At 38.6% G+C, this 26,325-nt stretch overlaps 1 protein-coding gene and 1 non-coding gene across 5 annotated transcripts in view; both read right to left on the reverse strand.

Annotated features, from left to right (window-relative positions):
- ITCH (itchy E3 ubiquitin protein ligase) overlaps window positions 1-26,325 on the reverse strand; it is a 129,794-nt gene that overhangs the window by 94,670 nt on the left and 8,799 nt on the right. The gene's annotated exons all lie outside the window — the stretch shown is intronic.
- On the reverse strand, window positions 10,529-10,692 carry LOC115871414. The gene has a single exon (XR_004047288.1). It is a non-coding gene; the product is annotated as a U1 spliceosomal RNA (small nuclear RNA).

Here is a 26,325-nt window from a genome sequence, read left to right on the forward strand (position 1 = left end):
AAAAAAAAATCAGTCTTGGAAACTCTAACAAGCAATCCCACTTTGTCCTGAAGGGTCTCTCTGAGTGAGCCTCAACTCAATGGCAATGGGTTTTAGTTTCATACCTTGCATCTCCCTCAGCTTCAGCCATCCCCTCCCCCACCACCCAGTTGCTAAAGCTAAGAATATAGGCATCTTTATTGATCCTTCTTTCTTCAGACTCACCAACGTTTTAATAGTTCCACCTGCAAAATACACTTTAAAATACACCTATGTTTCATTCTAGCCACAAACATGCCTTCCTTAACAACAAATTCTTGCAAGCTACTAAGTTGGTTTGTCTGCCTCTACTCTAGCACCCTCTCATCTCCTTTTCTCACCATCCAGAATGGTCGGAATAGTCTTTTTTAAAATGGAAGTAAATTATGTTTTATTCTGTTTAAAACATCTAATAGCTCCCCATCTCATTTGGGGGTGGGAAGTAATCCCAATTCCGTTTAGAGAGCCCCAAACAATCCCTACTCAACAGCAACTCTGGCTTCACCTCATAGCATGATTCTCACCACTGATAATGCACTTCTTTTTCAGACACACTGTGATCATATCAACTAATCCAAGAATGCTCTTGCTTCTAAGTAGCTAATGACCTCTCACCCTAAAGTTTTCAAGTTAAATATCCTCAGAGAGGTTTGCCTTGACTACCCAGTTTAAAGTAGCCATTTAATTATTTGCTATCACATCACAAAAAATCTTCTGGTTTCTGTGTTTTGCTGACTTCAGGTCCACAAGAGTTGGGCCCTAATCTATTTTGTTAATCAGGACCTGGAATACACTATAGTTTTGTTTTTAATTAACTAATGTCCATATTAAGTTTCACTCTGTTACACAATTCCATGGGTTTTGATAAGTCCATACTGTCATGTATTCACTGTAACAGTATCATACAGAATATTTTCACTGCCCTAAAAATCCCCTGTATATAATCCTTCGGCCTCACTCCCAGGTCCTGGCAAACATTTATCTTTTTACTGTCTCTGAAGTTTTCTTTTTCCAGAATGTCAGATAGTTAGAATCATGCAATGTGTACTCTTTGCACCGGGGTTTTTCATTTAGCAATATGTACTTAAGGTGTCTTTCTGTGGCTTGAAGGAGCCCTGGTGGCATAGTGGGTTTCAAGAAACCACTAGCTCTTCTACGGGGTAAAGATCAGGTTTTCTCCTTCCGTAAAGAGTTACAGTCAAAAAAAAAAAAAAAAAAGTTACAGTCAAAAAAAAAAAAAAGTTAGTCTCAGAAACCCACAAGGCAGTTTTCTACTCTGTCCTGTAGAGCTGCCATCAGTCAGAATTGACTCAATAGCAATGAGTTTTATTGTGTGTGTGTGTGTGTGTGTGTGTGTGTGTCTTGCAAACTCTTATCTATCACTGAAAAATTTATCATAGTATAGATAGAAGTACCACTGTGTGTTGATCTGTTCATCTGCTGAAAGTCACCTTGATGGCTTCCAGTTTTTGGCAAAATATAAGATTGCTATAAACATTCACATGCAAATTACTATATAGACATAAATGTTCAACTCAACCGGGTTGAACACTAATAGGCCATGCTGAACCATATCAGTAAGCCTATGTTTATAAGAAACTGCCAGACTCTACCAAAGTGGCTATGCCCTTTTGCATTCCCGCATGGGAGCCATGGTTCCTGTAGCTCTGATTTTTCTTAGAATTTGCTAATGTCAGCTTTAAAATTTTTAAGCATTCTAACAGTTTGGAAAGGAGCTCTGGTGGCACAATTGTTAAGCACTCAGCTGTCAATCCAAAGGTTGGCGGACGCTCCGCAGGAGAAAAGAACTGGTGATCAGCTCCACTAACATTGGAGCCAAGGAACCTCTCTGGGGTAGTTCTACTGCCCTACAGTTTTGCTATGCGATAAAATCGACCAAAGGGAACACAACAGGTTGGCAAGGAGTCCTGGTGGTTCTAAAGTTAAGCACTCAGCTGCTGACTCTAAGAAAGGCTATGGGTAGTCCTATTCTGTCACATGGAATCAGGTCACTATGGCTGTCAAATCAACTAGACTGCACATAACGCAGTGGTATTTCATCATATTAATTTGTAATTCTCTCATGATATATAATGGTGAGCTTTTTTTATATGTTACTTGCTATCTATACATCTTTCCCATGGCCAACAAGTTGATTCCAACTCATAACGATCCCATAGAACAGAGTAAAACCGCCCCTGTGGGTTTTTTAAGGCTAAAAATCTTTATGGGAACAGAAAGGCTTATCTTTCCCCTGATGATCGACTGGTGAGTTGGAACTGCTGTAACCCTCTATGCCACACAAACACCTGTATTAGGGAACTGCAAATCAAATCCACAAAGAGGTACCACTGCACACTCACAAGGATGGCTGTGTTCTAATGGCAGATAACAAATGGTGGCCAGTATGTAAAGAAATTGGAAAGGTGAAATGCTGTAACTCTTAGGAAAGTCTGGTAGTTCCTTCAAAGAGTAAACAGTAATATATTACCTAATAATCCTGCTTCTAGGTATATATCCACCCAAAAAGCCACTGCCAAAGTGTTGATTCCGACTTGTTGCAATCCTACAAAGGATTCTCATCACTGTAAATCTTTACAGAAGACAGTCTAATTTTTCTCCAACAGTGCAGCAGGTGGGTTTGAACTGCCAAGCTTGCAGTTAGAAGTCCAATGCCTAATGCACAGTACCTCTAGGGCTCCCAGAATAAATGAAAATATATCCACATAAAAACATATACAGGCAATTTCATACTACCATTATTCAGAATACCTAAAAAGTGGAGCCCCAGTGCCCCTCAATTGATGAATGGATACAGTGTGACACATCTAAAGGATAAGTAAAAATGTATTGTTACTTTGGTTCCAGTTCACACATACCCAGCTTTATTCAAAATGAAACATGATTGAATATGTTTCTGAGAGGAGCAGAAGGCAGCAGACAAGTTCTCTAAGTAATAGTCTTGTCTTAATCTCAGGGTGCTCTAAAAAAATTCCAAACACAACTGACTTCTGAGGGGATCTGCTGGGACAGTTAAATTCAAGACAGAGAAATCAGCCCAGAGGTTTTAGCCACTACTTCTCAGGATTCCAAAGGTACAAACTGAGTGGATTTGTTTTTTTTTAAAGATATACATTTTTTTATTGTGGTAAAATGAACAACATAAATTGTCCACTTTAAAGATTTTTTTATTTACAAATACTGCTTATTGTTTAACAGTTTTATTGCTATATAATTCATGTACCATACACTTCAATACTTTAAAGAGTTGTACAACCATCACCACAAGCAATTTTAGAACATTTTCTTCACTTTTTTAAAAAATCATTTTATTAGGGGCTCATACAACTCTTATCACAATCCATACATACATCAATTGTGTAAAGCACATTTGTACATTCATTGCCCTCATCATTCTCAAAACATTTGCTCTCCACTTAAGCCCCTGGCATCAGCTCCTCATTTTCCCCCTCCCTCCCCACTCCCCCACTCCCTCATGAGCCCTTGATAATTTATAAATTATTATTTTGTCATATCTTGCCCTGTCCGACGTCTCCCTTCACCCACTTTTCTGTTGTCCGTCCACCAGGGAGGAGGTCACATGTAGATCCTTGTCATTGGTTCCCCCTTTCCAACCCACCCTCCCTCTACACTCCCAGTATCGCCACTCACACCTCTGGTCCTGAAGGGAGCATCCACCCTGGATTCCGTGTTTCCAGTTCCTATCTGTACCAGTGTACATCCTCTGGTCTAGCCAGACTTGCAAGGTAGAATTTGGGTCATGACAGTGGGGCGGGGGAGACGAGCCACTCAGGATTTGTTTTTTTTTAAGGACACAAGACGATCATAGGGGCTTATTAGGTAGATGTTCTAAGAAAATTGAGAAGTGTTTTGGTGAGACAAAAGTCAGGAAAGGTACACTAAGGAATATTTTCTGATCTCCCTCCCTCATTCTCGAGGATAACAAGCACTGTCCTTTGAGAATTTCCTTGGGAAACCTTACCCCATCTACCCTACAGCCCAGATATTAACCCGTCAGACCCCTTTTTGCCCCCCAAACTCAAGAATCATTTATAAAAGGAACACAATTTTAGTCCCTCAGGGGTACCAAAACTGTTATTTTCGTGTGGCACAGAATTCTTTGGGAGAAGAGTTGGAGAAATAAAAATAGTGCCTTCAGAAGTGCTTAGACCTAGATGGAAGATATGTTTAGAAACAATAGCTCCACATTTGGATATTTTAGTTTAATACAGGTATCTATGACTTTTTTGTAGTGGTATTTTTTTACTCTTGTACAACGGAATATAATTTAGTCACAGAAAGAAATTTAATATTGATAAAACTAAAAACCACCTCCCCGTCATTGAGTAGATTCTGACTCAAAGCACACTTCAGGACTGAGTAGAACTAACTGCATCTGTGGGTTTCTGAAGGCTGAATTCTTGATGGAGATAAATTGCCTCATCTTTCTAACTTTGAGCAGCTGGTGGGTTCGAACCGCTGGCCTTGTAATTAGCAGCTCAGCGTATTAACCTTTGTGTCTTGACAGCCTCAGATCTGAAGCCCTGTTCAGTCCTTTCTCCCCGTCCCCCCATGAACCAGGTCAAACAGCACCAAGATGTGATGGGAGATGGTAATAGATGCAGTGTTATTTTCTAAAAACAGAAATTTAGTCTGCCCCCCACCCCTTCCTCACTTCCACAACAAGTTCTATCAGCTTCCATGTCTTTCTGTGTCTAGGCTTATGTGAGTTATGTGCGTTTTGTGCTGTGCCTCCATGTTTGTGTCCATGTATGTACTCACCCCCACTCTCCATTTCACCTCCAAAGTTAATCAGCTATCTCTCTATTTGGTAAGCAATCTTAACTCTTTCAATAAGAAGTTTTATCTCTGCTTCTATGTCTGTGTGTACATCAGGGGTCCTCAAACTTTTAAACAGGAGGCCAGTTCACTGTCCCTCAGACCCGTTGGAGGGCCGGACTATAGTTTAAAAAAAAACAAACTATGAACAAATTCCTATGCACACTGCACATATCTTATTTAGAAGTAAAAAAACAAGCGGGGCAAAAACACCCGGGCCAGATAAATGTCCTCGGCAGGCCGCATGTGGCCCATGGGTCGTAGTTTGAGGACTACATGTATATTATGTGTTAACATTATCCTAAGTAAAAGAAGAGAGTTGCAAAGGATCATGTGATTCAATTTATACGGCAAATCTCTGGCAACAGGAAACAGATTAGTGGTTGCCTAGGACCAAGGGATGGATAGATTGGGAGGTGATAACCTAAGGATGCAAAGCTTCTTTTCCACATAATAAATCTGTTCTAAAATTGACTGTGGTGAAGAAACTTTTGTGAATTTTACACCTTAAATGTATGGTATATAACTATATCTCAATAAAGTTGTTGAAAGATATAGGGAAAATTCTTTATTTTTCTAGGTGAAATTCATTGATACCAATAGGCCCTCACCAGAATTTCTAAAGGGAATACTTAAGGCAAATCATCTAGGAAATATCTGTAACTCAAGATAAAACAGAGATTAACAAAATGGTAAACATGAGGTAAATCGAAAACACAAAAAACAATGTTTAACTTTTGGGATTAAAAATATACAAATGAAACTCGAATACTGAACAGCATTGAAGAGGGAAATAAGGTGACTGGAATGAACAAAGTCCTTAAGACAAGTTAAAGATACTGATTAACTTTTTGTGAAGTTAACGCGCTAGTTAAAATTTCAAAGGTAAACAGTAAAGAAATGAAAAACAGTTTCTAGACCCAAGTTTTTTTAAAGGAAAAGGAGAAAAATACCTAAAATATTTCAGACAAGGATTTCAAGATAAAGATGATAAACACACATACCCAATTTTGCTTCCTTCCAAATCTCCTCTAAAATAATAAAGGGATTAAAAAACTTAAAAACAGAAGTAGAGACAGTAAATAATAAACTGCAAAAGGCAGAAAACAGAAGGAACCATGCTTGCTGAAAGTATACCTAAGAAAGCTGACTCCTACATCAAAGCCAAGCACCAAGCTAATTTACACAGCAAGAACCAGCTACTTCTAGAAGGGGTAAGGTAGGCACATAGGAGGATTGATCGAAAACGTTTTGATTCTTAGATTCATGACTCTAAACGAAGAGCCTCAGGTTTTTTTCCTCCTAAGAGGGTAAAACAGTATCTCAAGGACAGGGAGTATTAGATACAGCTGAATACTGAAGACCATATCAAAAGGAGGAGAATTACCCCTTTCATGACCCAATTATTTTCTACTTTAAATTTTTGATACCATGTATTTTAATGGCTAAATGGAGGTACACTTCCAAAATTCTGTTATGAAATATCAGTTTTGATATATATTATGTAGGATATGCATGTTCCTTTGGACTCTGGTTGGATTAGGTGAGACACACTTTTTACTCTGGATTTGGGGGTACAGTTCTGTATGACACATACAAGGGGTCTTCAATTCCATTATCCTAAAATTACATTTTTTCCACAAACTTTTTATAGTTATCTCCCAGTAAAAAGGCCTAAAGAGATAAAAGTTTTGCAAAATCACACCTCCTGAATACATCACTTGAATACCTTGTTATAAAAAGGTCATTTTCATCCCCTTACAGAAGGATTGCGGGGAAGACACCAGTCAGGGTGCAGTGTAGCAACGATGAAACATACACCTTTCCTCTAGTTCTTAAGTGCTTCCTCCCCGCCACTATCACGATCCCAATTCTACCTTACAAATCCGGCTAGACCAGAGGGTGTACACTGGTACAGGTAGGAACTAAAAACACAGGGAATCCAGGACAGATGAACCCCTCAAGACCAGTAGTGAGAGTGGCAATACTGGGAGGGTAGAGGGAAGGTGGGGTAGAAAGGGGGAAACGATTGCAAGGATCTACATATAATGCCCTCCCTAGGGAACGGACAACAGAAAAGTGGGTGAAGGGAGATGCTGGACCGTTTAAGACATGACAAAATAATAATAATTTATAAATTATCAAGGGTTCATGAAGGAGGGGGGAGGAGAGGGAGGGGAAAACGAGGAGCTGATACCAAGGGCTCAATTAGAAAGCAAATGTTTTGAGAATGATGATGGCAATAAGTGTACAAATGTGCTTGACGCAACAGATGTATGTATGGATTGTCATGAGTTGTACGAGGCCTCAATGATTTTTTTTTTAAAAGGTCATTTTGCAGCATATACCCATTTCTTCCATTTCAAAAATTAAATATAGGTCTCATCCCAACAACTGCATGTACCAGCAATGGGAAAGCTGCTGCCCAACAAACCTGAGGAGGAAAATGTATGTGGGTGCTTTGGGTCACAGTCATGAAAGTTTGGAACTCTGTATCCTCTTCTCCCACTCGACAGCCATCCCACTCTAAGCAGACATAATTAACCAAACAGGAACCCTATGATGAAGGTTTCAGTTAAGCCCTGTCTCTCTCTCTTTCTCTCTCTCTCTCTCTCTCTCTCTCACACGCACACAGCTCCCCATATGATTTTTAGTCTCTCACTTTAAACTATGATAAATTATTACCAGACGATGTGAAAAACGTCTATAACGAAAGAAGACAAAGAAAATTTTGAAAGAAAAAAGAGAATATCCTCACAGGTAAAAAGATACTGTTATCCATCAAACATGAACAGGATACAAAAAAATTTTTAAAAAGGACACTCACAAGAAATAAAAGGGAGTAGGGGGCATGACACTCTCCCCAACAGGTACAGCATATATTATGTCGCCTGGCTATGTACATGCTGTTTTACTTAAGGGTCCTGATGACAGCTGAACTTTCCATTCTTTCTATATACCTTCATTATCTTCAGAACTGTGCTATTTAGGAGAGCCTAATTAATACAATTTCCAAATATATTGTAGGTCCATTCTGAATGAGTGGTTTGGTCAGTATCACCTCATTAACACTGACTAAAATACATATTCACCATAGTAACTGGGAATCAAATGTTATCAACAAATACCATATATACTCGAGTATAAGCCGACCCGAATATCAGCTGAGGTACCTAATTTTACCACAAAAATGGCATTAAAAATGTGCTGAAAAACTCAGCTTATACACGAGTATATATGATGTTCTAAAATAGAGGTTAGAAGATCCTTTTGTGGGGGAAAGAAAAAAAAAAAGATTCTATTTTGAATAAGGGTTAGAGTAAATATTTTTGGTATGGAGGACATATGACCTCCTGTGTAACATAAAAGGTGACATAAACATGTAAATTAATGAATGCAACTGTGTGCTAATAAAACTTTACCTACAAAAAAAACAGGCAAAGGGCTGGATTTGAGTCAGAGGTTGTGTAGTCTGCAGAAGCTTATTCTAAAGCTTGCCTACTTAAGTTTCACCTGTCACATTCCTGTATCAGAGGCCTTCAAAAAGTCTGAAAAATTAAAATGGAAAGATAGTGGATTTTTTGCAAACTTTTGGAAGTTCTCTCATATGTTCTATATTCCAACCACACAAAATTACTCACAGTACCCTAACATTCCATCTGTTAAAATACTCCCATGGTTTGCTTATGTTGTTGCTTCTGTTCAAAACTGCGCCTCTCTAAAAGAATTAGGTAGTGGCTGCTTACCATTACAGAACATTTTAATCAAAGATTCTATGAAGAATCCTGATCATACTGGCAAACATACAGAGCAGAATTTCAAAATCCAGAATTTCTGTAGCCATGGAGGCTGAATAAACATATGAAACTATTGCCATGAAAAGAGCTTTAAATTTTACACATTGAACAAAACAAAAAAAATCCCCTAAAGTCTTCTTATATCCAAACAATAGTTTTGTTTAATAAAGAATGTCTGCCTGAGCGTGACGTTCCTTTAAGATTTATCTATATGAGATCAAAGAGACAACCAAACTCAAACTCACTGCCATTGAGTCAATTCTGACTCATAGTGACCCCTATAGTACAGATTAGAACCAACCACCCCTGTGGGTTTCTGAGATTTTAACTGTTTATGAGGGTAGAAAGCCCCATCTTTCTCCCTCATAGTGGCCGGTTGATTCGATGTGTAACCCATCACACCACCAAGGCATTCAAAATTAACAGCAGCAACTCAAAAGATAATATAGAAAACTTGGGGATGTTGAGTTTATGGAGGAGGAACAACTCAGAAAAGGAGGATTAGAAGGATTACATACCTTGAATAATAAATCAATGTTACCGAACTGTGCATGTAGAAATTGCTGTGTTGCTATAAGCACTGTTATATATTTAATAAAAATAAATTTTTTAAGTGCAGAAAAGATAAACCTTTAGAAATGTCATCAGAAAGTTCAAAAAAAAGATTATGAGCATTTAAATTACTTTTAGTTGATCTAGATTAATATTTAGTAATCTCGTTTGTTCTATTTTGGATTCCAAGTATGTGCTCAACTGCTTGTTTCTAGTTTGACTTTGATGAAAATGTATTCAGTGTGACTCAAAATACCAGTTACAAGAGGTGGTAGTAAAAAAATTTTTTCTATTTCCCGAATTGGTCCTCTCTATCCTTCAATAACCAGCTGTTCTCGGGTAGCTTTCCCTAAAATTCTGAAGAAAAAAGAACGAATTCATCCTTCTAGTCAACCTTGTTGCATGATTACTGGAGCCATTATAGCTTATAGTATTTCAATGTGTAGACTTTGGTGTCTGACAAACCTAGATCCAAGTCCCAGCACTGGTACTCACAGTGCAAGCCTAAACAACTGAATCTCTCTGAGCTACACTTTCTTCATCTATAAAACAGGAATAATTTACCTCATAGTGCTGTTTTGTTTTGTTTTTTAAATTAAACAGGCAAGTTTTATTATCAAATGTAACAATTCTACAAAAATTCAGTCGTATTGTAGGAAGTATTACTGCCTAGCAAAGCTTTGGGCAGATAGTACTTAAAGGCATCAAGTACAAAGAATTTTTTTCTGTTCTTAAGTGCCATTTTTACACAAACTGGTTTTTTTCTTTGCTTTTTGTCTTCCCTACTGAAATTAAAGGAAGGGCCACTACAAGTCAGCTTAAGAGGGAAATATTTGGCTCTCCACTCAAGGTGTTCATCAAAAGTAATGCTAACTGCAATGAATGTACAAATGTGCTTCACTTTTGGGAATAATGAGGGCAACAAATGTATAGATGTGCTTTACACAATTGATCTATGTATTGTGATGAATTGTATGAGCCCCAATAAATTGATTAAAAAAAAAAAAGGAACAAAAAAAACAAAAAACAAATGTGCTTAACACAATTGATGTATGTATGGATTGTGATAGTTGTATGAGCCCCTAATAAAACGATTTTTAAAAAAGTAATGCTAAACGAAAATAGCAGCCACAGAAATCTGCATCGCATTGCATCTCACAGTACTGTTTTAAGGATTAAGATACCACTTATAAAACGCTAAAGGCCATTTTAAGCCTAATGAATATTCAACAGAGGTCTATTATTACCTGTTTGGAAATATGTCCCCTCTCTCAAGCTGTTTTCTTTTTTTCTTTTAAACTCAGGGGAGAGCGCGGACGACGCAGTCCCCCACTACCATAAGTTACGCAGTCGAGTTTCCCTGCATTTGGGGAAATCGCAGGGGTCAACACACCCGCAGTGCAATGGGTGAGCCTCGCCCTGGGAAAACCACCTTCCTGATTATGGTGTCTCCCCTGCCAGGTCTCAAGCTGTTTTCTTGAGGCTAAGATCATTCATCTTTATGTAGCTAGAGCTAACAGAGTGCCAAGAAGCTCTGGTGGCACGGGTGGGTAAGCACTGGGCAGCTAATCACAAGGTTGAGGAGTTCAAACTCACCAGCTATCCTGTGGAAGAAAGATGAGGCTGTCTGCTCCTATAAAGATTTATAAAACCTCAGAAACCCTGTACAGGCTCGGAATCCATTCAATGGCAGTACTTTCTGGTTTAACTCAGTCAGTGCCTGAGGGTACTAAATATTTGAGAGGAAGCCCTCAAATATTTGTCCAATTGATAATTAAAGAAACAGGAGGAAATTGATAATTTCAAAGTGATATTCAAGGTGAATTTTTCTCTAACAGAACATGAATTTATTTGGACTGTCAACCTCAAGGAGAGTGGTTTAAAACCATCAGATGCTCATCGGGAGAAAGATGAGGCTTTCTACTTGTTAGTCTGGGAAATCCACAGAGATAGTTCTAACTTGTCCTATAGGGTTGCTATGAGTAAGAGTTGATTAAATTACATTGAGTTTGGTTTGTTTAGCTGGTTTTTTTTTTTTTCCTAAGATGTGAAAAACTTAAAAATATGAGAGGACTTTAGTATCTTTTAATTCCATTTTCAAGAATTTTTTAATCCCCCTTGTATATATTACATTCCAAACCATCCACCACTGTCTAATACTTCAGGGGAGCACTAATAACATATACAAAGGAGCCTCTCATGAGGTGTCGAAGGGATCACTGAAGACAAATGGGTGCATAAGCAAATGTGGCAAAGAAAGCTGATGGTGCCCGGCTATCAAAAAGTATAGCATGTGGCGTCTTAAAGGCTTGAAGGTAATCAAGCTGCCATCAAGCTCAGAAGCAACAAAGCCCACATGGAAGAAGCACACCAGCCTATGCAACCAAGAGGTGTCGAAGGGATCAGGTATAAGGTATCATCAGAACAAAAAATCTTACCATAGTGAATGATGGGGGGAGTGCGGAGTGGAGACCCAAAGCCCATTAGCAGGCCACTAGAGACCCCCTTGCAGAGGGGTCTGGGGAGGAGACGAGCCAGTCAGGGGGGCGATGTAACAACGATGAGAAATACAACTTTCCTCTAGTTCCTAAATGTTTCCTCCCCGCTCCCACTACCATGACTCAAATTCGATCTTGCAAGTCTGGCTAGACCAGAGGATGTACACTGGTACAGATAGGAACTGAAAATACAGGGAATCCAGGGCAGATGAGCCCTACAGGACCAGTGGTGTGAGTGGTGAAACAGGGAGGGTAGAGGGAGAGTGGGGAGGAAAGAGGGATAAGATTAAAAGGATCTGTATGTGACCTCCTCCTTGGGAGACGGACAACTGAAAAGTGGGTGAAGGGAGACGTCAGACAGGGCAAGATATGACAAAATAACAATTTATAAACTATCAAGGTCTCATGAGAGAGGGGGGAGCAGGGAGGAAGGGGAAAAATGAGGACCTAATGCTGGGGGCTTAAGTGGAGAGGAAATGTTTTGAGAATGATGGGGGCAATGAATGTACAAATGTGCTTTACACAATTGATGTGTGTATGGATTGTGATAAGAGTTTTATGAGCCCCTAATAAAACGATTTTTTTTTTAATTAAAGAATTGACAAATCAATGAAGTGGGCACCAAGCAGGCAGTGTGCATATATCTTCCTAGAAAATCCAAAAGCCTTTACATACTAACGAGGTGCTATGAGTCAACTCCAACTGATGGTGATCCGATACATCACACTAGAACTGTTTTCCACAGGGTTATTAACTGCCAGGTTTCCAGAAGTAATCACCAAGGTTCCTCTGAGTTGTCATAAACTTCCAACCTTCCATTAGTTGCCAAGAATGTTAAACATTTGCACCACCCAGGGAATATACTCCACATACTACAACTGATAATTGACCATTATGAACAAAATTAAGTAGAAATGTTTTATATGAAAAAGTTACACTGTTTTAAAAAAGTATGAAACTGGGGGTTTAAGTGGAGAGAAAATGTTTTGAGAATGATGCACAAATGCGCTTTACACAATTGATGTGTGTATGGATTTTGATAACAGTTGTATGAGCCCCTAATAAAATGTTTTTAAAAAATTAAATTAAAAAAAAAAGAATTCTATTGTGTTAGCCTTTGATTAAAATAAAGTGTTAAATAAATTGGAAAAAAAAAGTATGAAACTAACTACATGAGGGTAACTACAGGGTTAATATGAATCAACTTGATGGCAATGGGTTGTTTTTTTCATTCACATTTTGAACATAAAACATACTCATAACAGGGCAACATAGAGAGCCAAAATGTATGGTTGGCAACCTTGGAATTCAGATAAACTTAAGACAGGAAAGAAACATACAAGATTTGAATTCTGCTTGTAAGAAGTTTAGAACCTAGGGTATATAGCCAAATGGTCCGTTATAATCTTTCTGTGATCCACATACTTGTGTAATTCCCCTGCCACAACAAATTAGGGCTGGCCTATGTGTGTGCTGCTAACTACAAGGTCAGTAGTTCAAAAATACCAGCCACTCTGTCTGAGAAAGATGTCAGGGAAAAGGCCAGCCCCCCACAACTAACCATGGGTTCGATAGGCGCAATTGTACAACTGAAATATATACATATATTATAATAAAGTCATAGCACGAGAGATAAAAGAGAGATTGAAATAATGGAGTCAGACATTTCACTGTAGCATGCATGCTCACCTCAGCCCCACTTGGTGGTCCACGTGGAGATGGGAGACCAGAGGGCAGGAGAGAGGGGGAGGGGAAGGAGGACAAGGAGAAAGGGAACAGGGGAGTGAGGAAGGGGGAGCGGATGAGAGACCAAGAGGGATCTTTATTGCTAACCCAGGTTTATATACCTGGGGGGGGGGGGGCATGCAAGCCCCCTAATTACAGGTAAAGACATACTTTACACATGTGACAAGAAGAGCAGATCCTAGATTCAGGATGGCAGCCTAACTTTGGATGTCACCGAGCAGGTCTGACCTGTTCTCTAGATCTACATAGAAACCATTATCAGTAGGGTGCAAATCCCACCCACAGGGACCAAACCAATGGCCTCAAGCCTTTAAGCCTTTAGGGAGAAGTAGCCCATTGTCCTTAACAGCAGGGAGTGGACCCTACTTGTAGTGGGACCAGACAGTAGTCTGGCAACTGACTGCCTTCAGGGAAGTAACTTGACAAATCATTTACCATTAGCTGCAAGCAGTGTCCTAAGTCTAACATATATTTGGGGAAGACACATGGGAGAAATGTTTCCCACAGAAAGATAAAGCTTTTTACTCTTATAAATATTTATAGCCTGGAAAACCTAACAAGAGCAGTTCTACTTTGTCCTATGGGTCATAGGGTCAGGTCCCTATTAGTAGGAAAATATTCACTAACAAAGACTTTGGTTTGGGGAGTATATGTGTGAAAGAATGTGATGGAAGTGACAGTGTGCAACTTCTAAAGCAAGGTCATAAAAAGCAATACAATCTCTGCCTTGACCTTTGGGATTATGTGGTAGTTTCATAATCTGGTGTGAATTTGAGACTATTAAAGTGAAGGGGTGGAGTTTAGCCTGTCAATCAGGTCGCAGCTTGATGACCTCATTTAGAGGCGCAACACAATCACTGAAGACAAAATAGGTGCATGAGCTAATGCAGTTAAGAAAACAGATGTTGCCCTGCTACTACAAGATATAGTATCTGGGTTCTTAATGGCATGAAATTAAACAAGTGGCCATCTAGCAGGGGAACAACAAAGCCCACATGGAAGAAGCACACCAACCAATGGGATTAAGAAGTGTTTAGGGTTAGATATCAGGCATCACAAGACCCAAAACAGCCATTTTGATGCGAATGAGGGGGTAGGAATGGAGACCCAAAGCCCATCTGTAGACAATTGGGCATCCTCTCACAGAAGGGTCACAAGGAAGGGTGCAGTACAGCACCAACAAAACACACAACATTCCTCTAGTTCTTTAGTGCTTCCTCCCCTCACTATCATGACCCCAGTTCCACCTTACACGTCTGGCTAGACCAGAGCATGTACACTGGTACAAATTATGAGCTCTGGACACACAAAATCCAGGACAGATAAACTACTCAGGAACAATAATGAAAGTAGCGATACCATGAGAAGAGGAAAGTTTGGGGAGAAGGAGAAACCAATAGCAATGATCGACATACAACCCCACCCTCCCCAAGGGGGCGAACAAGAGAAACATGGGTAAAGGGAGACAGTGGATGGTGTAAAACACGAAAATAAAAAAATTTTCACAAGGGTGGGAGGATGGGAGAGGAAGGGGCAAAAAGAGGAGCTGATAACAAGGGCTCAAGTAGAAAGAAAATGCTTTGGAAATGAAGATGGAATAATACATACAAATGTGCTTGATACAATTGATGTATGTATCGATTGTTATAAGAGCTGTAAGAGCCCCCAGTAAAATAATTTATTAAAATTAAAGAAAAGATTACAATAATAAAAATAATCTATTACTGATTAGACGATCAGTTATAGATACTTAAAATAGGGTAATTTCTTAACATTTTCATAACATTTATTTTAGGTAATGTTTACTATCACACTAGGAAAATGTGACATAATGTCTAACTGTAGAAAAAAGGTGCTAAAACATTGCCATAAAAATCTAAAATCTTCCTGAAAGGCAGTGGAAAAAGACACTCTTACAAGATTATTTCAGTAACATTGTGTCCCATTAGCAACCATGCAAATTACATTTCTAACCTATTTAAAAATATATATACTATTTATAGATAAATTATTAAACAGGATGTTATGAAATATGCTGGGTTTATTTTCAGAGTTAACATACTCAACATAATCAGTTATTTTTATAAGCCACATCCATTTTGACTTAGGAAACTTTTAAATAATTTTAAATTGGCTTGTTTTATGTTTTAAAAGAAGCCACTAACAAAATATTTCAAAAAAACAAACAAAGATAATAAGGGAGGAGACTGCTGAAGCCGAAAGTAAAGCGTTCAAAGAATTAAGAGTACACCGTGATATTAGGAGAACCAAAACCTAATGAAGTCAAACTCTCGTAAACTTAATGAAAAAAGCATCATACATGCAAATTAAAATACTGAGAAGTTTACTTGGATAGAGCCCCTTACCCATGTTCCCAGATCAATATTCAAGTAAAAGAGCTATGTATCAAAGGATTGCTTTAAAATGTTTCTCTATATTTACCAGTCATTATTGTAAAGAATGAACTACAGCCACTATCTAGTTGGAAGTACAGCCTTGAAATTAATGATTCTTTTCTGAACAACCAAGACTTCCCAGCAGGGTTGAGACCTGTTCTTAGGGTCATAGTTACTTCCATCAAGTCACTTCTAACTCAAAGTGACCCTAACAGAACAGAGTAGAACTGCTCCTTAGGGTTTCTGAGACTAAATCTTTAAGGGAACAGACAGCCTCATCTTTTTTCCAATTGCCTACCTAGGAGTTACCAGTACAACACTTTTGCCTACTGTGTCACCATAATTCCTTATAGTACTGTAAACCAGTTAAAGAAACAATTGTTAAGATCCCATTCTCAAATTTTACCAATGATAACTAATGAAAGCAAATGAGCTGACCTTGATGTGAGGTTTGCTAGGGGTATCAGCAGAGGGAAAGAGCATTCTTTGAATTGGAGAGAGGGTAATAACAATTTCCAAAACAATTTCTTAGCAAAGAAGAGACATTCTCATATGCACTCAAAATGGAGCACAGCTACTTTCCTATCAACTGAGAAAAGTACTCTAAAACAGGCCTGCTTAGATCTTGGCTGTTGCTATCAAAGCTCTGGACACTACATAATCATCTCAAATGATTGAACACTCCCAAATATATCAGTGTGTGCTACCAAAATGAATTCAAGTGTATATACATTAAAAGATTATCTTATTCAAAAAGGAAAACGGGAAGCGCGAACTTTTGAGATTTGACAGTATAAAAACAGAGCTTAAGGAAATTGACACCAAGATATGTTTTAGCACTTATTTGTTAGACTAAACTTTGTATCTACTATTCCTAGAGACAATTTCTTCCCAATTCTACCAATCAATTTTTTTTCTACCAATCTGTTTTTGACAAATATTTAATATTAACTACTATTACTACTACTGCCGTTTGGCTTTTACTGAGTATTTATTGGAAGAGTTTAAAGGATTTAAAATGCTTTAATCTCTCCTAATAATAAATACAACTACTCTTTTGGGTATATAAATATTGTTCTCTTTTGTGAACAATGTATATGAGAATATACAACCTAATTATAGAAAGTTGAAATACCTGGCTACTAAGAAATTCTTACTTCGGTCCATCTAATACCTATGACATAAGAACCATTCCCCTTTGTTCCAACAAATGTCTCTCAGATTGCTTCTAAACACTAAAAACTATCAACTAAATAGGGACACACTAGTACATGGCATAAATATACTATCATGATGGCAACATATATACAAATGTGCTTGACAAAATGGATGTATGGATTGTTATAAGAGCTGTTAAGAGCCCCCCAATAAAATGATTTTACATATATATACTATCAAATATAACTAAAAATTCACAAACAGAAGACAAAACAGATGACTGGGAACTCCTAAAAATTAGACACTGAGCATCAATAGATTTTACCAAAAGACTAGAAGAATCTAGAGATGAGAAAACATTTTTAGCAATGACACGACACATCGGGCAAAATTAATAGAAAACTTCAACACCTCAGCAACAAAAAGTCAAACAACTGAAAGAAAAGAAAAAAAGCCAAATAAGTCAATTTAAAAATAGACAGAGGACACGAACAGGCACTTCATCAAAGAAGACACTCTAGGCAGCCAACATGCATAAAGAAGTGCTGATGGTTTAAATAAATAAATAAATGCTGATGATTATTAGCTATTAGAGCAGTGGTTCTCAACCTTCCTACTGCTGTGAACCTTTAATACAGTTCCTCATGGTGTGGTGATTCCCCAACCATAAATTTTTTTCGTTGCTACTACATAACTGTAATTTTGCTACTGCTATGAATCAGGCAACCCCTATGAAAGGGTCATTTGACCCCCAAAGGGGTCATGACCCACAGATTGAGAACTGCTGTATTAGAGAGATGAAATCAAAACAAGAGAGCATATCACCCCCAGCATTAATAGCAAAGTTCAAAATACCAGAAAACAACAAAGGGTGGTGAGGGTGTGGCGCCATTATGACCCTCAGACACAGAATTGTAAAATGGTGTAACCACTGTGGAAAGCCATACAACGTTTCCTCACAAGGTTGGAAATGGAAATACCATATGACCCAGCAATCTTCTACTTGCTATCTGTCCTAGGGAAACCAGAGCTGCAACCAAATAGATTAAGTGCAGTTAAAATGTTCACTACAGCATTATTAACAATGGCAAAAAGATGGAAATAACCTACGTGCCCACCAATGGAAGTATGGATAAACAAACCTTGGTACATACACAATGGAATGCTATACAACAAATGTAAAAGAATAATGCTAAATCTACACCTCATAACATGAATAGACTTGTCTGGAGGACACTGTGCTGAATGAAATTAGTCAATCACAGAATAACAAATATTGTACAATTCTGACTCACAGCAACCTATAGGACATAGGAGAATTGTCCTATAGGTTTCCAAGACGCAAATCTTTACCACAGTAGAAAGCCTCATCTTTCTATGGATGAGTAACTGGTGATTTTGAAAGGCTAACTTACAGTTAGCAGCCCAATGCATAACCCACTATGTCTCTAGGGATCCTTACAGAGTTCCCTTAGTGCTGATAAATGTTCAAAGGGAATCCCACTCTGCAAGCCTGCTTCCTGCCTGATGCTTTTACTCCTTCGGTATACCAGAAAGTCTGCCACTCTGTCTTAGTCTCTGCTGCCGCAAGGCCCTCTTCACACAAAGATTCCAGAGCTGCTCAACTTGTGATTCTTTTTTCACTGCTGGTCTTAAGATTCTCCCCCTTCTAACTTCTGAGATAGTTCTCAAACCCAATGGAATGGTAAAACGACTGATCCTGTCTTTATCATCCCCTTCACCCTATTTGTATGCTCCCACCCACTTTGAATGCCACTTTGAATATGAAGGTGCACTTGACCCTAGCCATGGTATTTTCAATTGCCTAACATGCATGTGAAAACTGGAAAATGATTAAGAAGACCTGAGAAGAACTGGTGCATTTGAATTCTGATGCTGGTGAAAAATATTAAATATGCCCCAGTCTGCCCGAAGAAAAATAAATCTGTCTTGGAAGTAGAGTCAGTATGTTCCTTCGAAGTGATGATGGCAAGGCTTTATCTCACATGCTATTTTTTATGTGCTTCTTTAACACATACCAAAAGCAGTGGTTTTAACAAACAAAAATTTATTTTCTCACAGTTTAGAAGGCTCTCACTACCACCAAGTCAATGCCGACTCATAGGGGAACAGTATGATAGGATAGAACTGCCCTATGAATTTCTGAGACTGTAACTTTTACAGGAGTAGAAACCCAAATTTAGTGTGCTGGCCCTAGGCAGTTTTTCCCAAAGTGGGCAATGCAGTCCCCAGGGGTTCCTGAATCCAGGGGGGCTGCAAAAAGAAATAACGTACACTTTATCCTAGATTATGGTCTATAACACTGGTACAGATAAGAATTGGAAACACAGGGAATCCAGGACAGATAAACCCCTCATGGCCAGTAATGAGAGTAGCAATGCCAGGAGGGTAAGGGGAAGATGGGATAGAAAGGGGAACCAATCACAAGGATCTACATATAACCCACCTCCCTGGGGGACAGACAACAGAAAAGTAGGTGAAGGGAGACATCGGACAGTGTAAGACATGACAAAATAATAATTTACAAATTATCAAGGGTTCATGAGGGAGGAGGGGCAGTGAAGGATGAGGGGCAGGGAGGGAGGAGGGGCGGGGGAGAAGGAAAAAAACAAGGAGCTGATACTAAAGGCTCAAGTAAAAAGAATGTTTTGAGAAGGATGATGGCAATAAATGTACAAATGTGCTTGACACAATGGATAGATGTATGGATGATAAGAGTTGTATGAGCCCCGAATAAAATGATTTTAAAAAGAAAATAACAGTTTTTAAATTGCCAGGAGATGCTGAGTAATTTTTTTTCCTGAAAAGGGGGCAGTAGGCCAAACAAATTTGGGAACCTATATGCTAGGAAAAGGGTTCTCTCTATTGGTTCTGGAGGAAAGTTCTCTGAACTCTGCTACTGGGTAATCTTCATGTGCCTTGGCAGCTCTCTCCCTAATCACTGCTTCCTTCGCATTAATGTTTAATATCTTTTATATTTCAAGAAATTGACAGGAGACACCCTACACCAATCTAGTCTCAATAACACAACAAAGACACACTCACTCCCAAACAGGATTACAACAATAGTGGTTAAGATTTAGAACACCTATTTTGGAGGGGCATAATTCAACCTATAAGTTGTACTTTGAACATGTTATCAGGAGGGACCAGTTCCTGGAGAAGGTTATCATACTTGGTAGAGGGTCACTGGAAAACAGAAAAATCTTCACAAAATGGGTTGGCAGAGTGGCTGCAACAATGGTCTTAAACATAGTATCAATTGTGGGGATGACACTGACAGGGCTGTGTTTCCTTCTGTTATACCTAAGGTCACAGGAAACAGTCTCAGAGGCACCTAACAATAACTACAATGACATTTAAATGACACACGGGTTTATTTGCCTAAAAGCTTAACCCTTTACAACGTTTATAAAATTAGATAGACTGCTAAATGGGAAAAATTGAAACTCAAAAAACTATATTAAAATATAATAAAGGCCCTGGCCCCATCCAACTTTCATCTATTTTTAAACTTTTATTAGCAAACACTTACTGAGGAGATGTAAATTGAATAGACTAGCTCTAATTGTTTTGCTGACAATCCAAAATCAAAACCAAACCCATTTCAATCAAGTCCATTTTTTAAAATCATTTTATTGAGGGCTCATACAATTCTTATCACAATCCATACGTCCATCCATTGTGCCAAGCACATTTGTACATTTGTTGCCATCATTATTCTCAAAACATTTGCTTTCTACTTGAGCCCTTAATATCAGCTCCTCATTTTTCCCCCTCCCTCCCCACCAAGCCCATTTTTAACTCATAGATGCTATATAGGGTTTTCAATCTTATAAATCTTCAAGGAGCAGAATTTCATCTTTCTCTCAAGAAGTGGCTTTTGAACTTCCAAATGTGTTGTTGGGAGTCCAACACTTAATCCACAGCTCTACCAAAGGTCCTTCTGTCAATAAAAAACCTACTTCCATGTTTCAATTCATAGCAAGCCTACATAGGAAGGATTTCCAAAGCTTTGTAAATCTTTACAGGAGCAGACAGCCTCATCTTTCTTCTGTGTAGGGGTTAATGACTTTGCAGTTAACAGTCAAACGCTTATTCAACAGCACCTTCCGGGCTAATCTCTTGTCAATACAAAAACAAAACAAAAACCTCACTGCCATCAAATCCATTCCAACTCACTATAGGACAGGGTAGAACTACCCCTGAGGGTTTCTGAGACTAACTTTTTACAGAGTAGAAAGCCTGTCTTACCCTCTCAGATTGGCTGATAGTTCCAAACTGCTATCTTGCAATTAACAGCCCTAGTCCTAACCACTATGCCACCAGGGCTGTCTTCCTTTGTCAATAAGGGAAAAAAAAAAAAAAAGAGTATTAGACTCAGAAGTACAAAAGATACTGAGCAACAGACTACAAAATAAATTAAGACAAATACCTGCATGTTTTCTATGTTCCTCAGAGACAAAAACATCTGTTTATATCATTGTAAAATACTATAGGGAACTAGAAAAAGCCCTATAACTTTAAAACTACAAGAACAGTTAACACGACCAACTGACCATACTCAAGCAATCTCATTCCCTCCCAAAGCTTCAGTAAAATGAATTAAAAAATAGAAAAGCATAAATCCCAATGGCAAGACAAAGCAAATGGCAGTAAACAATTGCAAGTAACATTTGGATAATGGAAAGCAATAGGAGCTAAGTTGTGGCTCTTTTAATTACATATCATTTTTAAAAATTAAAACCTCAACTGAAAATACAGGGAATCCAGGACGGATGAGCCCTATAGGACCAGTGGTGTGAGTGGCAAAACAGGGAGGGTAAAGGGAGAATGGGTAGGAAAGAGGGAACCGATTACATGGAACTGTGTGTGACCTTCTCCCTGGGGGACAGACAACCGAAAAGTGGGTGAAGGGAGACGTCGGACAGGGCAAGATATGACAAAATACCCATTTATAAACTATCAAGGGCTGATGAGGGAGGGGGGAGCGGGGAGGGAGGGGAAAAATGAGGACCTAATGTCGGGGGTTTAAGTGGAGAGAAAATGTTTTGAGAAATGATGTACAAATGCGCTTTACACAATTGATCTGTGTATGGATTGGGATAACAGTTGTATGAGCCCCTAATAAAATGTTTTAAAAAAAAATTAAAACCTCAAAAAGAAATTAAGAACAGGAGAAGATAATCTGGGATTCCTCTTTATTAACTTTTCAAAGAAGCAAATGCAGCTAATACCATGTCTATGTTCCTTTCTTCCCAATTCCAAAGCAGATATATAATTGAATGAACTATCTGAAAATCCCTTTGATTGTTTAAAATAAATGAACTCCCAAAACTAGGCTAGCCCATGCTTCAAAAATAAAGCAAAACAAATCCCTTCTCCATTAGATGAAATTTAGTTCAATTTGACCCTATTGTAGCACTAGTGTGATGGTGGCAATGGCAACTTTGTGTGCTTTTTAAGAGGATCAGTTAGAACTCAATTCATAAATAAGGAAAATGTTGCCCTATTACAGATAGACAAAAATATTGAGAATATCGACATGCTACTGAGAGAGCAGATCAAGCCTTTCTCATACAGAGCTGCTTGAGGGAGTTTGAACTGTCAAACTTCAGGTTAGCAGTCAAGCTGGGAAATCCTAAGACTACATATGTTAAGATTTTCATGAGAAAGTATAAACAAAACAAAAAGTCTGGTGAAAGCAAAATCCTAGAAATCAGTCACTCAGGTTATACACAGTAAACACATTCCACCTTTCTACGACATTTATCACTTTCTCTATAAACATTTTGAATCGTGAATTGTGCCAGGTTCCTACAGCAAATATCTCTACCCTTTATAAGAGCAAACAGCTGTCAAATTTCAAACTCTGGTGAAGACAAACATTCTATGAGTAAACTAAAGTATAATGATACATTATCAGAGATAAAAAGATAACCCAAAATCCAAAACCTGAAATATAAGCAGTTGAATTACTCTGATCCTTCCTATTTACTGTGTGCCATCTAGTTTATCCCTACTCACAGCAACTCCATGTGACAAAGTAAAGTTACCCTAGAGTGTTTTCTTGGCTATAATCTTTATGGCCCCTCTACACGAAATTGCACATAACATGGTTTTTACACCCAGTCACTGCAAGGACTCCAGGCAATCCTGAAGTCAAAAGGCTGATTTCTTATTCTTCCGAACTTTTATTATAGCTAGGCCTTTACAAAAAAGCAAGCACACTGGCCAAGGTAATCCTGCTACTCATATCAAAGCAAAAGTCATCATTAGATCATCTGCTTCTTCAGATCATCTAATCAGATTCTTTACATATGATGACTCCTTTAAGAGTGGCATCCTTCACTGAGCCTCCACTCAAGTACTCCCTCAATGCAAGAATACTTTCTTCTATTAAATTGGCATTCTATGATGCTCACCTTCCTGACACAACCGCTGAAGACAAAGCGGGTGAATAAGGGCTCATAAGGGTGCCCGGCTATCAAAAGATATAGCGTCTGGGGTCTTAAAAGCTTGAAGATAAACAAGCAGCCATCTAGCTCAGAAGCAACAAAGCCCACATGGAACAACATATCAGCCTGTGTGATCACGAAGTGTCGAAGGGATCACTGAAGACAAATGGGTGCATAAGCAAATGTGGCGAAGAAAGTGATGGTGCTCGGCTATCAAAAAGTATAGCGTCTGGGGTCTTAAAGGCTTGAAGGTAATCAAGCAGCCATCAGGCTCAGAAGCAACAAAGCCCACATGGAAGAAGCACACCAGCCTATGCGATCACGAGGTGTCGAAGGGATCATCAGAACAAAAAATCTTACCATAGTGAATGATGTGGGGAGTGCAGAGTGGAGACCCAAAGCCCATTAGCAGGCCACTGGAGACCCCCTTGCAGAGGGGTCTCAGGGAGGAGACCAGCCAGGCAGGGGGCAATGTAGCAACGATGAAAAATACAACTTTTCTCTAGTTCCTGAATGTTTCCTCCCTGCTCCCACTATCATGATATGAATTTTACCTTGCAAGTCTGGCTAGACCAGAGGATGTACACTGGTACAGATAAGAACTGGAAATACAGGGAATCCAGGGCGGATGATCCCTTCAGGACCAGTGGTGTGAGTGGTGATATTGGGAGGGTAGAGGGAGAATGGGTTGGAAAGAGGGAACCGATTACAAGGAACTATATGTGACCTCCTCCCTGGGGGACGGACAACAGAAAAGTGGGTGAAGGGAGACGTCGGACAGGGTAAGATATGACAAAATAATAATTTATAAACTATCAAGGGCTCATGAGGGAGTGGGGAGAGGGGAGGGAGGGGGGAAATGAGGACCTAATGCCGGGGGTTTAAGTGGAGAGGAAATGTTTTGAGAATGATGAGGGCAATGAATGTACAGGTGCGCTTTACACAATTGATGTGTGTATGGATTGTGATAAGAGTTGTATGAGCCCCTAATAAAATGATTAAAAACAACAACAACAAAAAGAGTGGCATCCTTTTCTTTGTGATCAACTAAATTGAATCAAAGTCCATTCTTCTTTTAAACAAATAACTAAGAAACAAGCCAAAAAAAAGAAAAGAAACAAGCCAAGGTTCACTGAAACATAGGACATTTTTGAAGTTTTTCTTGCCCTTAAAAAAGTGATTGAGAGAAAACGATTGCAGAACCCAATAAAAGGTTACCTATTTCCTAAGAAAGCAAGTATGTAACTAGATATATTTCTGGAATGAGAGAAACTTTTTAAAATTCTTAAATGATACATTATGAAAATTCTTCTCTATTCTGGTGGAGAAGAGTATATCTATTAGGGTAAGCAATCTGAAGACAGAGAGGATAAAAATTACAAGTTTCTTGAGGTCAAGGACTGCTTTTTTGTTACAAATTTCTCTAATGTCTAGCACAGAGGACATACTTAGCATATTTTAATTATGTTTAAAAATCTGAAATAAGTGTCTTAAATCATAATACGATCCTTATGGCATTTACTAATCTTGCTTTTTTGATGACTTGCCAACAAATTTGTTAGTAACAGGAAAACACAAAATGACAAGGGCTTTTATATTTGTGTACCCCTCACAACCCAACTCAATAAAGTTTGTTGAAGATTACAAAATTTGTGAACCAGCACACAAAGTCCAACAAGTGAACTAGAATCTGAGGCCCATAAAGATTTAAATGAATTGTCCATGATCACAATATTTAAGTATCAAACAATACCAAGGCTGGAACCAAGGTCTCTTGAATTTTGGCCTAAATATCATTCCACAAAGAACTGTTTTGTGAGCTAAGTTTGATAGTTTGAAAAATATTTTAAAGATATTTGGCCTGGAGAATTCTTTCTCAGAACTGTTTATAAGGCATTATATCACCACTGAAGAAATGAAAGCTGCTTTATTCCTCTATAGCAGATAACAGCATCTTCTGTTTGCATTGTTACTCTGCATGTTTTCCATCAATGTTCATTCTCTTCTGAGCCCTTCTTCACACTGTATTTGCCACTTTCCCTCTCACTGTCTTTCCTCTTAACGCTCATAAACACTTTCCCTCCATAATTGTGAAAAAGAAGAGTTCAAAATCACATTTGATTATAGCTTGGCCTGGGGCACAATAAGGAGCAAATCAAAGTTTTGATCTCTAAGCATTTATATGGCAATTAATTAACAAATACATAAAGGGTTACAAAGATGGATGAATACAATGGAAACAAGAACCTAAGTATGGGTGGGGTGTTTGTGTGAAAACTGGTGGTAATGACACTTAAACTAACATCTCACTCCCTCTAATTCACCCACTGCCTAATCTCTTTGACTGCATGACTTTAAGCTCTTCTCTCTCTTTTTTAATCTTCCTTTTCTCTACCCTGTCCTTATGTTTGCTTTTTCATGATTATTGCCAACTTCTCCCACTTTCTGTATCTAGATAATACCTGAAGCTGTGAACTCATTTTCTTTTCCAAAGACTTAAATGTTGTATTTGATTCTGACATCATTGTCAGACAGTCAGAAGGGATCAATACATCTATTTTACAGACATATAAGCCGACATTCAGCAAGTCTAAATGACTTGCCATAAGTCACATAACTTTACAGTGGCTGCAGAGGGGTCTCGGGGAGGAGACGAGCCAGTCAATGCGATGTAGCAACGTTAAAAACAAAACTTTCCTCTAGTTCCTAAATGCTTCCTCTGACCCCCACTATCATGATCTGAATTCTACCTTGCAAGTCTAGCTAGACCAGAGGATGTACACTGGTACAGATAGGAACTGGAAACACAGGGAATCCAGGG

This window comes from Echinops telfairi, unplaced genomic scaffold, assembly GCF_000313985.2.
Source record: "Echinops telfairi isolate 266 unplaced genomic scaffold, ASM31398v2 ScPeMD7_5592;HRSCAF=6446, whole genome shotgun sequence".
Classification (NCBI taxonomy): Eukaryota; Metazoa; Chordata; class Mammalia; order Afrosoricida; family Tenrecidae; genus Echinops; species Echinops telfairi.